General features: G+C 40.4%; 1 protein-coding gene across 3 annotated transcripts in view; it reads right to left on the reverse strand.

The window, feature by feature from the left end:
• The window catches only part of cdon (cell adhesion associated, oncogene regulated), a 157,001-nt gene that overhangs the window by 88,586 nt on the left and 52,479 nt on the right, over positions 1–15,936 (reverse strand). For 2 of the 3 annotated variants that reach the window (XM_048615527.1, XM_048615525.1), the window contains exon 1: positions 15,654–15,871. The exons of the other annotated variant lie outside the window; for it this stretch is intronic. The gene's annotated coding sequence lies outside the window, so the exon portion shown is untranslated. Of the gene's footprint in view, positions 1–15,653; positions 15,872–15,936 lie in introns of those variants that run through there. 3 annotated transcript variants of the gene reach the window in all.

The following is a 15,936-nucleotide window of genomic DNA, read 5'->3' on the forward strand; positions in this document are numbered from 1 at the left end:
TGAGGAGCCCTCTGGGCAAATTACTGTGCCTCACCTTAAACATTGACTAAAATCTATTTTCTTCTCCTAGTTCAGCATAACACTCCAGGAAGACTGTCCCACACCAACAATGGTCCATCACTGGCTGTGTGGAGGTATGTGACGGAGAAGCGAGCATGCATAAATCAAACTTTAACGTTTGCTCTCAGAAGAGTGGCAATGCCAATGATGACTATGTGCTCCAACAGCCCTGCCAGTTTGCACATTTTGGTCAAGGATGGGAAAAGGCCATCATATCTGTTAGCAAGAAACAAATGGAGCATGACTCCATTGCACTGGTACTGGAATTAATGTTTATTAGACAATGATTCCTACAGGACATATATTTATTTCATACAAAAAGATTTCTTCTACCATTAGCATTCAATCTTTGGAAGAGAGACAATAGCTAAACTCAAAATTGAATGCATACATAATTAAAGCTCACGAAGAGGTAATGAAGATATGCTAGTTTCCTCAGTTAAAACTTCACTGTTCGAAAAAAAAAACAACTCAAATTCATTGACACTGACATCAAACCCCAAGATACTATCCAAATAATTTGGAACCACAGAAATGGAAGAAGCCAACTCCTTCAAGCAACTTGGCTCACCTCCAGACTTTGTCCTAAAAACAGAACACTTTACATTGAACCAAAAGAAGCCAATTCTTCAGGAAATCCTTAACCAACTGAAGTTCCTGTATTATTCAACAAATCTCACAAAATCATTTAATATCCTCTCATTTTTGCACCATTCAAAATAATTAAACTTCAGAGGTGCATGGCAAAATTGACACTTCAGCATTGGATCTTTTTTCTGTCCTCTGTTCCCACCTGGCAAAATTCCATACTAGGAGTGCATGACTGCTAATTTTACCTTCATGAATTGTTTCTTTCACACAGTTCCAACTAGCCAGTTACTCAGCTGCACTGACAGACACCTGGGAAAATCAACCCCATGCCCTGACAGTGATAGGGAAGCAAAATGTGCCGCCCGATCCTTTTTATCAGCAAGTAAACGAAACACAAACAATCCTTGTAATTCAGACATCTTGGTCACTAATGCTGAAATACAGAAACAGAGAAAAGCTGCATAACACGGACACAAAACTATAAACAGAGAAAACCTGAAGTCCAGAAACTACTGCCGCCAATACAAACGGATGTTCTTATAGCATTCTTTTATCGGCTATCTTAACTGAGGTGTCAACTTAGTTAAAATAAACAATTACACACTGCATTGAAATGCAAGACTAAAGTTTATTGCAGACTAAAGGTTATTATATGCATGTAGCATCACCAATGTAATTGCTAGTGACAGAATTTTTTGGTGAATGCCAATTTCCTGTCATTTTGTATATGCTGGGTGCCATTCATGAAAGATGGTCATCTCCATGAGCCCTCTTGTCTTGCTGAGAAAACCTTCACCACAGCAATAACAATAAAGAAACCCTACTACCTTGAAAACAGGCTTGAGAGGGGCCAACATATTTAGGTTTCAAAGTCAGAAGGCTGTGCAACTGGCTTAGTATAGGTTTTGCTGGAACATTCCAAATAGCAGCTATTAGAAGATGTGGTATTTTCCTTGGGTGTCCAGTATGGACGAAGCAACAATAAAATGGCAAATAGGGGCACTGCACACATGTCCAGATGTACAAGTCACCCAGATAACTACTCAAATCCATCATTTTGGATAATTGAATAAAATTATTGAATTCAGTGATCCTCAAACTTAGAGTAAGACTGCACCGAAATCTAATTTTAAGTCTGCAAAGGTGAGTGGACAAAAATTTGGCAAATTTAGTATCGTGTAGGAAAACGTGAGGTTGGCCAATTTGGTTGGGGAAGAAAAACAAAAACAGGAGAGAGACTGCTAAATATAGTGGTAGAGAGGTTTTTGGGTATCACTGGCCATTTAAATAGCTATCATGCAGCTAAGCAAATAATTATGGGCAAATGGCACGTTTACCTTTGTTACAAGGGTGGAAGTCTAAAAATAGGCAAGTCTTCTTACAATTTTTAAGACATAGGTGAGATCACATCTGAACAGTTGTGCATAGATTTGGTCTCTGCACTTAACAGGAGATATAATTGTATTGAAAGCAATTCAGGGAAGGTTCACTAGGCTGATTCTAACATAAAGAGGTTGCCTTAAAGGGAAAGGTTGAGCAATTTGGACTTCTATTCATTTAGAGATTAGCAGACTGACAGGTAAACTTATGAAAACAAACTTCTCAGGGGTGCTAGACAGGATGGATACGGAGAGAACATTTCCCCTCCGTGAAATCCAGAACTAAAGGGCAGTTTCAGAATAAGGTGTCTCCCATTTAAGACAGAGTTGATAAAGAATTTCTTTTCTGAGGGTTGTTAATCTTTGGAGTTCTATTTCCCAGCAAACAGCAGAGGCTAGGTCACTGATCCTATCAAGGCTGGGTTGGATAGATATTTGATCAACTAGAGAATCGAGAGTGATGGAAGGCCATCAAGCCCCTAAACAGGTCATCCAATAGTTTATTGATTAATACAGCAGTGAAGTGGTTAAGTGGCCTACTTCTGCTCCTCTTTCATTTGTAAATGGGAATTGGTTGTTTCAGTTGGCTGGATAGCTGGCTTACAATACACAGTGACGCCAACAGCACGGGTTCAATTCCTGTACCAGCTCAGATTTCCATTAAGGTCCCACCTTCTTAGCTGCAGCCCTCATCTGAGGAGGGGTGACTGTTAGGTTAAACTACCACCAGTCATGTCTCTGTAATGAACGAGCAGCTCTATGGCCCTCTGGGACTGTGGCAATTTCCATGTAAACCATGACTTTTCCCCCTTCTAATTCTCATTTCACATTCTCTTATTTTGTTTTTCTTCTTCTCATATTTCCAAATTTTAGTCATCCACTTGTTTCTCATTTTCCTGAAAGTTTCTCTGTTCAGGAGTGCTTTATCCATTATAATTTACTGCTGTAATTGTCTATTGTAATTGCTTTTTTTCTGCCTCCTTTCCTCCATTTTCATTCCCATGCCAATTCAGGTCTTTCCTTCCTTCCCTTATCTTTTCCTCATCTTTTGCACTACCTCTAAGTTTTCTGTTAATGCAATGTTGATGCAACCACACAGGAAAAAAGCAAAGATGAAAAAGGAAACCAGTGAACAGAGCCAAGATGGGGCTGCTGAAATAGAAAATAGTCTGTATATACAGAAATGCTTCAGGTTCACAACAACCACTGCACTTCAAAGGATAGATAATTCATTGTGAAAAACTCTTGACATGTTTTAGCAAAGTCATGAAATGCTACAATACGCATCCTCCCCAACAAATCTGTGAAGCACCAGAATGAAAGAAGTATACTTTCCAGGGATAGAGATTGGAAGTAGCTGAGTGATCATTTTGGATTACTGAGACATTGATGTGGAATCTTAAGGGTTAAATACTGATAGTGGATCAGAGACACCAGACACAAACCAATAAAACTACTGAATGAGATGAAGTTTCCCACACAGCCAGCTGACAAAGCAGCACTTCCTGTTATAAACCTTTCGAATTCAAAATAAACAATTTCTCACCTCCGGGCTCAGCTGTCTGCCCACAGACTTTGGTTAAGTGACTGACTGCTTTAACCCTCTGAAGCCTCACAGTGTCTTCGCTCATCTGCTTCTTGCATGTTCTATTTCCTGACATTTTGATGTTATCCACGAGTAGAGCAGTCCAAGTTAAAATGTTAATAGTTAAACATTAAATAAATGTTAATATTTACAATAATGTCTTACATTACTTTTTAAAAATTTTGTTCACAGAATATGGGCATCGCTGGCTAAGCCAGCATTCACTGCTGCCCCAAACTATGCTGGAGAGAAAATGGTGATGAACAGCCTTCTGGACTTGCTATGGTCCTTGGTGAACAGGGACACCCAGAGTGCTGTTTGGAAGGAAGTTCTAGGATTTTGATCCAACAACTGTGAAGGAATGGCAATATAATTCAAAACCAGGATGACATGTGCTCGAAGGGGAACTCAAAGCTGTTTTGTGTGCCCTAGTGGTTTTGGAATATACTAGCAAAGGAGCCTTGATGAGTTACTGCAGTGAATCTTGTAGATAATACACAGTGCTGCCACTATATGTCAGTAGTAAAGTGAGTGAAAGTTGAAGGTGGCGGATGGGGTACCAATCAACTGGGCTGCTTTGCATTGGATGGTGTAAAGCTTTGAATGTGGTTGGAGCTGCTCTCATCCAGGCCAGTGAAGTGCATTCTATCACTCTCCTGACTTACATCTTGTAGATTGTGGACAGGCATTGGGAAGAAAGAAGGCAAGTTACTCCCCACAGAATTCATAGCCTCTGACCTGCTTTTGTAGCCACAAGTGCCCGACATTTCCTAATATCAATTGTTCAACAAATTTCTTAAGAAGTTGTCTTCAGTCTCAAACACACGTTTCAACAATTAGCATCACCGCACTAAGTACTCCATGGGCTCCCAGAACTCAGACCCCAAGTTTGGTTTCATAAAACCTCCATCAGAATCTGGTGTCTCTAGGATGATTTAACAAAATCGGAACCCATCATTTGGAGAGCAGATGAAGAGAAAGAGTTACACTATAATTTCACGACAGTTGATCTTATAGATAGATAGACTTCAATATAGATCTTGTTATTTTCAATTCATCATCTGAAATTGCTCATCAGCAATGACAGGCTCCTAATCGTCACCACTTCAGCTCCTTGTTATACAACTCAGAAAACAGTCTTCAATCAGATTTGGAATTTTAGAAGGATTAAAAAAGTCAAGAAAGCACCAAGTGATGCCAAGGCACAATTTTTACGACATTCATATCAAAACCTCATTGATTATTTAATGCCAATCAAATGAGTCGGCACCTCAGCATTTGGGAAGGATTTTTTGATTTGTGCAAGGTGAACGTTTGTTATAGTGACGTTCAGTGAAGTACAGGTCCACTGATGTTATGCAGGTTTTTTTTTTTTTAAAAAAGACTAGTGTAAAATGGATATAATAGGAATGATTATCCCGGCTTGTGCTGCTAGGGCAAAGCCTCGTCCGGGCAGATTGAGAAACTACAGATGCGTGATCATTTTGTTATTCTTACTTAGCAGGTTAAGGTTTCCTACTGATAGGGTGATATAAAAATCCAGAATTTTAAAAACCTAATGCTGTATTTTACTGAAAGCTCAGCGACAGTACTGGCACTTATTCTAGTATTCAATTATTTCTGAAATATATTGCATGTTCTTACAATTGTTCCTTTTCTTTTTGCAAGGGAGACTTTGTTTGTTGAGTACTTGATGCCCTTTTCAGGAGCTCCCTGAAAAAAACCAAATAGACTATTTGTTCATAGGCTCAATCACAGCTGTTCGTGATGTTAATGGTCTGACTTTTGTTTTAAAAGGGTTTTGTTCTGATAATTCCATTTTTCTTCCAAATGCTCTCCCCACTTCTACCAAAGCTGTTGACATTTTGCCAATGATAGTTCCACATTGACTTAGACAGCAAGTATCAACAACTTTGTTCTAGCCTGATGGCCACACCTGTGCATTTCCAGGAAGGGCTTTGGATAGTGATCAGGAAGAAGACCCACAAGCAAATATCCTCTCCCTAACCAAAAGGTCACTCAAGCCAATCACAATGTCCCTACTGCATGACTCAACCAGGCAGAAGCCAAGCAAATAACCTGGGAATATCTGACTGGGTTACCCTTGGTACAGAGTGTGAGCAACTGGAGAAAAACAATATAGTCAGATGGCAGAACAACGCAAGTTTCTGTGCCATAAAATGTGAGTTTATACGACAGGAATTACTACAATCACATTTTACTCATATAATCCTACAATCCCTACAGAGTGGAAGCAGGCCATTCAGTCCATCGAGTCCACACCACCTCCTTGAAGAGCATTCCACCCAGACACACACCCTGCACCCCCCAACCCTACCCTATCCCTGTAACCCTGCATCTCCCATGGCTAAACCACCTGGCCTGCACATCCCTGGACACCATGGGCAATTTAGCAATGCCAATCTGCCTAGCCTGCACATTTCTGGATATATTAACTAAGCATATTAGCTGCAAAGTGTCTAAAGAATTGACCACCTGATCCATGAAATTTTTAAATTCTGGCTAACAGAAGCTCTCAGTGGTGAACCATAACCAGTTGGACACATTTCAGAGAACTGTAATTGACGCATGCGCAATAAACATGACCAGTGGTTAAGGTCTCCCATTGGAAATCCAAACACAAAAGAATTACACCAACTATCTCCACTTGAACTGTGAAAAACATGCAGCTTTCTCTCAAATATCACTGGCCTGGTGACACTGGTTTCTTAATGACAGGCAAGTGGTATACTTCTAGAAGAGGATATGAACACCAACAATATATACCAAGCATACAGCTTAGTGACATGCATTCTTTGCATTGTCCTTACAACCATTGGTAATATTGTTACAAATCGAGCTTGACCTACCTTGTGATAGCAACACGTGACATACAAGTACCCCAAAGAGTGTTAGCTACAATCCTGAAGATTGCATCATGATTCATGACTCCTTCAGTCAAAATAGCCTTTCTTTACCAACTGTCTCTGATAACAACTATTCAAGCAAAATGGGAAAAAATAGTTTCAACTTTTTAACGTGCCTTTAAGTGCAATCCTGGAGGGTTAGAAATCCTAGTCACTGAAAAGCCATGAATTAGAAGCTTTAGCTCATTACATAGATTCATCATAATTACTGGAGGGTATCCCATAAGACATGTTATGTTTCCATTGGCTACTGTTGCTCCACAGGACTCAGTGAAAGGCAATCAAATTAGTACCAATTAGTGTCAAACTGGAGATGCTTGTATTCTGTTGATTCACATGACTGAACCTAACCAGTCAGCAACAAATTTCTTTCAGGTTAGAACAAGAGGGGCTATCAATGGGTGCACCTTAGAGTGAGGGAACACCTCTTGATCCAATCATTCTGTGAAACAAACCAAGATCCCAATGCAGCAAAGAACTTAAATCAAGAATAATCGAAGAACAGATGTTTCAAAATATTAGCTGCTTCATTCAGAACATTCTCAAATAATGACTTCTAGCTCTGATCATGGGGAGAAATCATTGTTTTGGACTTTCTAAACATGGCCGAGGTAAACAGAGAAATCTTAAAAAGATGACACTTCAACAATTGCCACTGTATTGCAATTAACAAATGAAGCAAATCAAGCTTCAAAACAATCAATAGTACTGTAACAAATGAACTTAACACAGCCAGAACTAATCCAAGTCTCCAAACAGTCCCAGATCCCCCAAATAGTAATCCATTGCAATTCCATCTTATTAAATCAGTGCTGTGCTAGGATCAGTCAGTGGATTATTCCACTAGATTAGAAAGTTGATCTTGGTTTCAAATCCAGCTCAGTGCAATGGCAGTGAAGATCTCTTCTGCTCATTGTTTCAACTACACAAAACTACATTGGATAATCTTGATCAACTAGTACAGATGAATATAATTCTCCACCTATTAACCGAATGGATGAAGAAAAATCTTGTAGGCTTTCAGATCAGATCATCATCAGATTTTCCTCTTACTGCAACCAGGCAATTTAATATGCCCAGAAACAAGATAGACGCTTCTCCAGACCATAAATATAATGGAAAACTTGTTGATTGCTCCCTTAACGCCATCTTCGGCAAAATGCCAACCTTTTCCCAGCTACAATTAGTTCTGAAGAAGGGTGACTCCACCCAAAACATTAATTCTGCTTTCTCTCCACAGATGCTGCCAAACCTGCTGAGTTTTTCCAGCAATTTGTTTTGATGTTGATTACAGACAGGTCACGTCTCACTCTTTCCTCCCTACAGTTGTGTCACAGCTATCAATCGATCTGTGATATTGTCTGCAGTCCTCTCTTCACAGGTTTCCATGCATTCTTTGATGACACACCTAACAGATAGATGTCCTAAATGCAGAAGCCTATCAACTCAATAGGAAACAGGGCTTAGCAGACTTCACAGATCCTGGTGCACCTAATGAAACTAAATGTGTGCAATTGCAAAGCAGGTGGGAAGGATCACCATGGAATTCCAGGAACAGTAGGTAACAGTAGGTAGCAGAAGGATTTGAACAGGTTAGGACAGTGAGCAAAGAAGTGGCAAATGGAGTACAACGTGGGAACGTGTGAGGTCATGCACTTTCGTAAGAAGAATAAAAGCATGGAATGTTTCCTAAATGGGAAGAAAATTCAGTAGTCTGAAGTGCAAAGAAACTTGGGAGTTCTAGTCCAGGATTCTCTCAAGGTGAACTTCCAGGTTGAGTCAGTAGTCAGGAAGGCAAATGCAATGTTGGCACTTATTTTGAGAGGACTTGAATATAAAAGCAGGGATGTACTCCTGAGGCTTTATAAGGCTCTGGTCAGGCCATATTTGGAGTATTGAGTGCAGTTTTAGGCCCCATATCTCAGGAAGGATGTACTGGCCCTGGAGCGGGTTCAGAGGAGGTTCTCGAGAATGGTCCCAGGAATGGAAAGCTTATGAGGAACTTTTGAGGACTCTGGGACTATACTCATTGGAGTTTAGAAGGACAAAGGGGGATCTAATTAAAACTTTCAGAATACTGAATGGCCTGGACAGAGTGGATGTTGGGAAGATGCTTCCATTGGTAGGAGAGACTAGGACCCGAGGGCACAGCCTTAGAGTAAAGGGAAGACCTTTAGAACGGAGGTAAGGAGAAACTTCTTCAGCCAGAAAGTGGTGAATCTATGGAATTCACTGCCACAGAAGGTCGTGGTGGCCAGGTCATCCAGTACACTTAAGACTGAGATAGATAGGTTCTTGGTTATCAAGGGGATCAAGGATTACGGGGAGAAAGAGGGAGAGTGGGATTGAGGAACTTATCAGCCATGACTAAATGGCGGAGCAGACTTGATGGGCCGAATGGCCTAATTTCTGCTCCTACGTCTTATGGTCTTAACCCCAGTCCACAAATGCTGACTGCTGCTTGATAGCCTACTCAAAAATTTATTTTTCCTCTACCCAGAATGGCAGGTCCTCTAACTCTAAATGGATCTGTAACGCATCCTACCTCTTGATTGTTTTTGATGTATTCTAAATTCCCATATTTAAAATTTAAGTTTAGTGCAAATGTGGTGGCCAATGCAAATAGGCAGCACAAATAATCTCCGTGTCAACAGATCTTCAACAGAATAATATCATGTTACTGAGTTCTGGAGATTATTTACAATAGAACATCACCAGGTCTTCAGAAGGAGGGAAGTACAGAAATTAGACTATCGTTACAGAGAAGGCTGAACTTAATGTGAAAAACGTACCAAACTTCTTCACATGTACCTTCTGTAAAGAACCTCAATGTTGCACTTTCATCCTAATTATACTTTATTCTGCAGCTGTTGTGCCAGCCATCATTTCCTGGGTGCAATAGTGGGTTAATACACCAGGCTTTCATTCATCAATATGAATCAAACTCAGCCTGAAGTCTGAAAGTTTCATCTAGTTCACTGCAAGTGATTTTGACACTCTGGGCACCTAATCTGAACTACTGTCTGGCATTAGCTATGACACCAAAATGGCTTTATGGCAATTTGAAACATCATATTGGTGCAGAAAGGGTGTCTGAGCCTGGAGCTTGCACAGTGAAAAAAAGCTTTGTTTTGACCTGAGAATACTTACTGATGACATCAGATTGGCAGTGACTTGGGAAGGCATGTATTTCAATTTCCAGCATGACCATCTCCCCACTTGCAGATGAAAGTTAATGCAAAAAAAATTAATATAGGTTGATAGAAAGGAGGAAGAGGGGACTACAAAATAAAAACATTTCTAAAGGAGAAGCAGGACAGAAGGACCTGTATGTATATGCGCACAAATCATTGAAGATGGCAGAACAGGTTGAGAAAGTGGTCAATAAAGCAAAACAATCAGGAGGGACATTGAGGAAAGTTATGGCAACCCTGCATAAAACATTGATTCCACCTCAACTGGAGTGTTGTGTCCAATTCAAGATGCCCACACTTTTGGACGATGTAAAGGCAATAAAAACGGTGCAGAAAAAGTTCACGAGAACGATTCGTGGGATGAGGAATTCATGACACGAACAGACTGGAGTAACAGACATTGCTTTCCTTGGAGGAGAACGTTTGGAGAAGATTTGGTAGAGGTGTTCAAAATCAGAGAAGAAAGGCAAAGACCGTTGCCATTAGTAGAAAGATTGAGAATGAGGCACCAATTTAAGGATACTGGTAAAAGAGGCAATGACAAAATGAGGAAGACCATACTTGGTGCAGAGTTGTTAGGATCTAGAATTTGTAGTATCCGAAGGCAGTAAAGACATTCAAAGTTTTCAACAAAAAAGACAGAATTTTGTGAAGGCCAAAATAATCAAAAAGAAATTTTAATGTTGTTCTCACCATAATGCTGGTGTTAAGAAGCTTCCATTGAAAAGTGACAGACGGATAGCCTCACTAAAGCAATTTCTCTAATTGTTCATGGGGTTTTTAAAAAATTACCTTTGTCAACTAATCCTTTCATGAAAAGAAACATTACATAAAGGATTAAAATTTTTGACTTCCTCTGGGAAAGCTGTGGATTCCTGAACGTTCCTTGTGACTCCTTAAGTTGGCACAGGAGACCAACTAATTTACTGTAAAAATCAGGCCTATCTTCCAGGGAAGATTTGTAACTTTAACACATAGAAACATTATCTATTTTTACATCCAGATATGTGCTACATGAGTGTTACCAACTTCCAATATACAATACTCACATAACTGACACAAGTTAAAAGTTGGATTCGCCAATATCAGCTACCAAAAATAATAGTTATTCATTCTCAGTGTGTGGTAGCCTTTGGAAAGACAGGCATTTTTGCCCAGTGTTGATCATTCTATAAAAATTAAATACAACTGAATGTGTAGCTTCTGATGCTAATTTAGGGTACTGTTGAGAACTGGTGTGGGCCTGGAGTCACAGAGACCTGACCAGAACAGGTGTGCACGTTTTTCTCTGGAGAGTATTAGTGAACCAATTTGGCTTTTTATTACCATCTAATATCTTGATGGTGACTTTTAGTGATCCTATATTCTTACTTCCAGATGTTATTTTAAACTAAAAATCAAATTCTTAAACTATCAAATTTAAACTCTTTTTCCCTGGATTACTTTTTCAGTAACATAATCAATCACTCTGCTACCAGATGAATAACAATCCAGTACAAAACAGGGTGTGCAGTTCATCACATGAAGAAAGCCTGGAAACATTACTTTGGTCTTGATGGTGTGCAAAAATGCCAAAGTAAGTACTACTGAATTTAGCCCAATACAGCAACAGTCCCTGCTCCACCATCAGCCATCAACTAGTCAGCACGCTATTCTTTCCCCATGTGAAAGCAAAGTTCTGCAGATGCTAGAAATCTACAATTAAATCAAAATGTCAGAAATACTCAGATCAGGCAGCATCTTTGAAAGGTAATCGACTTGAAAATTTAGCTCTTGTTGTGCTGTCCAGATAGTGCCAAAACTGTTGAGTGTTTTCTTTTTAATCTCTCCCAATCTCAAGTCTCCAATCAACTGACTCAAGATTCCCTGTTCCACTGTTACAGATTCCTTTGTGTCTGCAATCGTCATCAAATGTTCATTGTCAGAATTAAGTTGTTGAAATGTAGCAGGTTGATATGATGCACAACCACCAAAGTGCAAAGAAGCACAAATCCCAGGCAAGAAGCCTGGTTAGTGAGAGGCAGCTGAGGAATTGCAGCAGTACTAGAGCGTACGAAACAAAGAATAATCTCCAATAAAACTGACCTGCCTTTCACTATTATATTTTTAAATTATTCTGTCTTAATTTCTAAACATTAGCTTTTCTTTAGCTTTCTTTCACCAGCCAGATGTGCTGTCCCAGAGCTATGGCAGCTTGACTGTTGCAGCTGTGAACATTTGCTAAACACACCATCCTAATTACCACATTGTAAAAGATAGACCCACAGGAATAGACTGGCACATAGAAGTGGAGATTGATAGAACAGGCTATCAGCACCTAAAGACCTGCACGCATCCAACATCTTTTGTCTGTTAGGCTGAAGGAGGACATCAAATCCAACTTGTGTAAACCACATATTTTTCTGGAATTTACTTTGCCTATTATAATAAGAAAACTCTCTCATATCAGGGATCAATTAGGAGACATGTACTGTATCCGCTCCAACGTAAAGATATTCTTACTTAAATATGAAGATCAAAACTGTACATAGTATTCCAGATGTGGTCTCACCAAAGCCATGTACAATTGCAGCAAGACTTCTCTATTCCTGTACTCCCTTCTCTTTACAATAAATGTCAAACAGGATGAATACCGTGACTGAATGGGCTCTAACAGCAGAAGCATCACAGGGCACTCTTAAGCAGAACAGTTCTTCTCAAGCACCAATCCCATCTCCTTAACAGGTTATTTTCTCAGGAAGCTAATGTGACAATATCGATCTTTTCAACTGATTTTGCCTCCTTTGTGTTGCTAATGCACTGGTACCAATACACTTACAGGAAATAACACACCTAAAAGCTATTACAATTTAAAGTTGTGATCTCAAATTACTCAAACTACTACTTCAGCCTACTATCATACAGTCCAAAAAGCTCCTTCCAGTCACAGCACACATTTGGAAGAACAATCACTCAACTAAATTTTTTCAGTTCACTAAAAACTGCCCACTATGAACAGTGAATGAGACGTGGCGTCTGAGGTAGTTTGCCAATTGTTGGAACAAATTGAACCAGACCAATACTGATACTCATGACTTATATCAAACTCAATAGTTCTGTACTACCAAGCAATTATTCTAATAAATACAAAACAGTAAATACTTGACTCAAATAACCAGTCAGGAATGGAACTTGTCAAATTTGCTCTTTTTAGAAATAGTGTCTATTTCCACCTCTTCTATCACTGCAGAGCTTTGTGGGCATCTCAAATTACAATTTTGTTTTTCAACATTTGACAAGTGACCTCATTGACAACTGGGAAAAATGAAAAAAAATGTTTGAAAAGGAGGCAAAGGAGAAGTGTGCAGTATTCAGGTCTGTGAGGAAATAAAAGAATCAGCCTAGGAGGATTTTCATAAAACTTTAAGAAACAAAATGATGTCTTAAGCAGAAATAACAAAGTCTTCTGATTTTCTCCACCCATGTGTTTATAACTACAAATAGCAACAATTTTCTTAAAATAGAAAGAAAGCTATTAGAAAATATGAAAACATAATTTTTTCAAACTCTCACGTCTGTGAAAAAGATCAACTTTACGATGGCAATCATAATCGACATCCACATTGGAGTTAAACAAGTCAAGTTTTTCTGGTGGAGTAATCTAAATTAAAACTAAGTTTAATAGCACATTCAAGATTAGTACAAAATGCTTATAGATGCACCTATGGATTTGCGCTTGGCACTATCTAGCTAGAGTATTTTGCAGCTAGCATCATACAGAGCAGCAGCAGCATCCTCACAGACCCAAAGGTGAATGCACAAGCATTTTGCAGATGTCATCTGGTATCCCAAACACCAAATCCAAAGAAATGCAGATTCACAAAAAAGGAACAGAGCCCTTAAGTCCTAAAAGAAAACAAGCCAGTTCAAAAACTAGAAAAATTTCATTTGCAGGTTTCAGGCATGCATCTTTTTAGATATCTGACTTATCCCGTTGTCCACTTTAGCCACTTTCACCAAAATCTAATGCACAGCTAAAGCATGTTCAAGACTTTTCTACAAACACCAGTGAAAAAAAATCCAACCCTTTATCTGCTGGGAATTCCAGTGCACCATATAAACTTTAAAGACTGTGCAGCAGATCAACCTAAGCTAATACACAAATAACTTGTACAAAACAGCATGCCAAAAACATAACCAACATCAACAGGCTGACAGAGTAAAAGAAAACCTTCCAGCAGAGTTGACAAAGCTTGCATCTTTGCAAGGTATGTCTGCAGGTGGATAATCCACCACACTCTTCATTTATTCATGTGTTCCAAGATCAGGAAGATTATAATAGATTGTCAAAAATAGAAAAATCTTTGCAAACCTTTAGGTCCCCAACAAATCAAAATACAATACATTCACATTTCTCACTGGGTTTTGAATGCCCAGGCTCACAGGTAGCAGAAGCATAAGAGTCCGGATGCTCGCGTTTTTGGGAGTTTGGCGGTAAAAGAAAATCGTGACTTCAAAACTATTTGCAAATCTAAAAATTTAGCAGTCACGATCAGGGTGTGCACTGCATCCAATTGGTTTACTTTAATTGTGATATTCAACTAACAGACACTCCACACAATTCCTTACACTTGCAACTCTGAACCTTGCACACTGAAAAACATTTACTGAGATTAATGCAGACACTGATTAAACAGTTTTAAGAGAAGTTGCCCTACCATTCTCCTCTCCTCTCCTCCCCAGTAAAATATTGCTGCAAGAACACAACTGAAGAAAAATTATTTAGTTCTCCCTTAACACAAAAACAGTAAAAGGAAAACTGACCACAGCTTCTGGTCAACCCAGGCTGCAGCAACAGGAATACAGCTCCAGAAAACTTTTTAATAGAGCAACTGAAGATGGAGAGCTTTTATCAGGCTGTAACCTAACCCCATGAATTTCCAACCATCCCTCAAATGCTTGGATTGACACTACATTCCCAAAGGCTGCTGACAAGGTTTGGCATGTCATCCAGCTAACTTCTGTCAACAGTACCCTTACATTCTGACTGGGACTCTGAACTGTTCTCTCAGCTCTCTGCCTTTGTCCATTTCTTTTCACTTTCTCACACTCATCCCCCTCCCCAAATCAACCCCCACTCCATAACCCTGCATGTCACTTTCTCGCATGTTTTTTTTCCCCCTCTGTGCCTGTCAGCTCCATGCCAGTCTCAGCAGTGATTTTTCCAGCCTATCTGTTTTGCACTGCTTCCCCCCTCTAGGTTTCACACTCTCCCCTTTGAGTTCTACATCTCTACCTCTCCTGTTCCCTAACATCCCATTTGCCTGGTTTCAATTCTCCCCTCTGCCTGTTTGTAAATCTCATCCTAGTTTCTAAATCCATTTCTGTCTCCCACCTCTCTCTCCTGTTGCAGCCCCTTGTTTTTTCTACTTATCAGGCCCTTTGTCTCCTTGTTTTTCTGGTCCTTTCTCTCTTTCCCCGGATTCTATGGCTCTTCTCCCCTCCCCTTGTTTTTCTCTCACACACTGTAAAACACTCCAGTCTGAGTGAGGGAGCCTGCTCTGTGGTTTGAGCTCTGGAGTCTTGTATTCTTGCCAGTCATCTCTCCGCTCCCTCTGGATTTGGAAGCTGGCTTTTGTTGTTAGCTCGGCAAAGACTCCCGAGCAGATGAAGCCAAAACAAAAACCTCGGACTCCAACTAATCAGGAGAGAAGTTCCAGAGGGGGAACCAGAAAAGCGGGCACTTGTTGAAAAGCCCCGGACAACGATGAGAGAAGTGGAAAATAAACTATACATTACTTTGATTAAAAGTTGAGCTCCTCCCCGAGTTTGTGGCCTAGAAACTGGGTGTGAAGCCAGGCAAGAGGAGGCCTCTCCTGGCCCCGCCGTTAGACCCAGCTCCGAGGCCAGAACCCCAGCCCCCGAACCGTCTCTTTACCTCTCACCACAGCTGCTGGCCACACCGTCCGCCGCGTAACTCCACATCCCGGAGGCACCGACTACAGTCGGCCTGCTCCATGGAAATCACCAGGAAGGATCGGCAGCTGGTGATCGATCCCACTTGCTCCTTTTCACCAAGGCGAGTAGTGTGTGGCCGGGCCCGGTCCCATCGATCTCTCTCGGACTGAGGGAACCCGTTGCTCTCACCTACCAACCGCACTCTGGCTGCGCGCGCCGCCCACAGCCCCGCCAGGCTAACCGCGTGCGGAGCCCCGCCCCCC

The sequence above is a fragment of the Rhincodon typus genome, chromosome 32 (assembly GCF_021869965.1).
Source record: "Rhincodon typus isolate 14 chromosome 32, sRhiTyp1.1, whole genome shotgun sequence".
In the NCBI taxonomy this organism is placed as follows: Eukaryota; Metazoa; Chordata; class Chondrichthyes; order Orectolobiformes; family Rhincodontidae; genus Rhincodon; species Rhincodon typus.